The following is a 2,720-nucleotide window of genomic DNA, read 5'->3' on the forward strand; positions in this document are numbered from 1 at the left end:
CGTCAGTGAGACAGCGCGCTTCACAATAATGTCACTGGAACATGCTGAAAGTGTTCGGGTCTGATCCAAGAGCGGGACACCCTCGATGAATTATCAATGCTGAGATTGCTCTTCTCCCCTTGTGTTAAATGAAAACAACCTGTGACACATAAAGTTAATGAATATAGGCTTGCAGAACGAATGGGGCCAGGTAATTGATCCAAGGAGTGATGCAGGGGGTCGACTGCCAAGAGGAGAGTTGGCATTTTCCCATCCTTTAATGACGATATTAGTCTGTACACTCACTGTGAGTCATGCTTTATAAACCGTCAAGACCGTAGGCCGCTGTGTCTAAGTGTACATGGGAGGTTATGTGGGCGAGTGTTGGTTTGAAGTAAATCACTGAAGGGGTCCTGCTCACTAGCCTTAGGGGTCTCCCACTCACTAGAAAGGAATGGAGGGAGGGGGAGAAGACGGGGCGCTCAGGGTCTCATCCGGCTGTGTTTGTGTGCAAGTGTGTGTGCATGTATGTGTTTATGTCTATACTTGAGAAAGTACATGTACGTGTTTATATGGTTGCTTAATGAACCCGTGTGGGTGTGTGCTCCTAACTTCCTGGCTTTAGCGTCAGTATCTCCGGAACTCACGCTCTCTTCCTCTGTGTACATTTCTTGGTCTAGTTTTGTCTGGTCCTCTCTGTGTGCACCTATCTGTGTTTATGTCTGCATTTTTAAGAGCACCCTATCAAATCTCCATACTCACTGACTCGCGGAGCACAGAGCCGCCCCCTCCACCCCCTCCGCTGTCTCTGTGTTGGTTTAGATGGACAGCCCATCTGGTTTTCATGAAGGAGGGATCAAAAGTGAGTGTCAGCCCGCTGTGGCCCGCTTTTATCCTCCCCGCCTTCAGCTTCACCGTCACGTTTCTGCCGGGGAGACAGCCTGGACTGGTCTGGACCTTGACAATGAGGGAAATGAAAACAAAAGTGGATTTTGTCTCTTTCTCACAGATAGAGCCAGATGGATACATAGGTAGACTGGCTATTATTGGCCCATTTCAACTTATCACAGAGAGTTTGTATGCAGAATACGTTGGTGGATAAGTGATAATAAATTGCCAAAGATTGAGGTCACATAGAAACTGTAAAATTACAGCTTACTACATATCTTGTGCGTATTCAAATATAAACTGATTGCAACTTTTTGCTGGCACGTTTGCTTTATAAGGTGATGATATATGTCAGTGTTGTGTTTACAGCTTGTTCTTTAAATATTGGTATTGGTCTCCAGTATCAGTCTCTGGTCAGTCTCTTGACTGATCAATGTCGAATTAGTATGAGCTACCAAATTCTTCAAGTACCCTCTGTTGCTTAACCTTTCAGTTTTTTATACAGATATAATAAAATCCCAAATGTTGGGGAGCAAATAGGGATATTCATGAAGAATATTTGTCGAGAAAATAAGAAGGAGGCAAAGAAAGAATTATTTAGAAGGAGAGATTGAAACAAAGAGGAGAGACGGGGAATGGAATAGTGTACCACATTTTCAAGAACGTCACCTACATATTTTTGTGGTTTAGGGTGAAAGGCAAATTAGCATGGCTTTCTTTCTGTGAAAGAAAAACATGTGAGGAATGCTCAAGAGACTGCAGTTTCTGCAGAGTGGGAAACCACAGATACTGAGAGAGAGAGAGAGAGAGAGAGAGAGGTTGAGGCTTGTGTTTCATATTTCCAGCTGCAAGTTCACCTGCTGAATAAAGAGAAACTTTTGATTAAAAGAAATACATTCTGCCCTTTCTCCGCGTGATGAAAATATTCATGCACTCTCATGTAATTTCTGGAATTTGAATGAACAAACAGAGGTTGAGGCCAACTGTGAGCTGCTTGTCTAAACCACCTCACTCGCACTCATTCTCCGGCCTTCAGCCGACAGAAATAAACCATCCCTTGTCAATCTTTCTCCTCAAGGAATGTCTCACTGATGGACCTCGCTACTTGCAGCAGCAGCAGGTCTTGAGTTTCATACTCTATACATCTTCCAACTCCAGATGTAAAATGTAATACAGAGGGTGTAACCCTACATTCCTCAGGCCTAATGTGGAGGTATAGCAGCACTCTCCACATGCCTGCTGTTTGGCTCGGACCTCTGCAGGGAAGCCCCCTCTGCTGTCTCTCCCTTTGATATGAGTCAAAGACTGGGCAGTCTGCCGGAAGACAATTGCTGAAGAAAGGAAATGAGAAAGCCGGAGCAGACAGGGGAAGTCTACGAGGGATAGGAGAGAGGAGAAAGACTGACTTAGCCTTCTAAAAGCTTCCAGTGATTAAAATAGAAAGAAAGGGGCCACAAACGAGGGGCTGGATTTCTTCTGCAGCTCTCTGATCCGGGCCCAGAGGCGTGTGTATGCATCTGTGTGTTTACATGCATGACAAAGTAAGATGTGGGGATGTTTAAATCCTTACCTTACATACAGTGACACATTCAGCGAGCGTCTCTGTACAGACTGGCATGCTTTTGTGCATCCGTTTGTGGCATATTGTGTCTGTGGGTGTGCTTGGGTATGTGATAAAGCCTGCGTGTGTTTGAGAGAGAGAGAGCGAAGAAACTCTGAAAAGCCTCGAGGGGGATTTCCTCTGAAAAGGAAAGCTTTTCTCCTCCCCCTCTCAGACACTCGCTCCTTCCCTCCTTCCCTCTCTCTCTCTCTCTCTCACCTCCAAACACTCCAGAGTGGCCAGAGACGCGAAA

This window comes from Enoplosus armatus, chromosome 3 (genome assembly GCF_043641665.1).
Source record: "Enoplosus armatus isolate fEnoArm2 chromosome 3, fEnoArm2.hap1, whole genome shotgun sequence".
In the NCBI taxonomy this organism is placed as follows: domain Eukaryota; kingdom Metazoa; phylum Chordata; class Actinopteri; order Centrarchiformes; family Enoplosidae; genus Enoplosus; species Enoplosus armatus.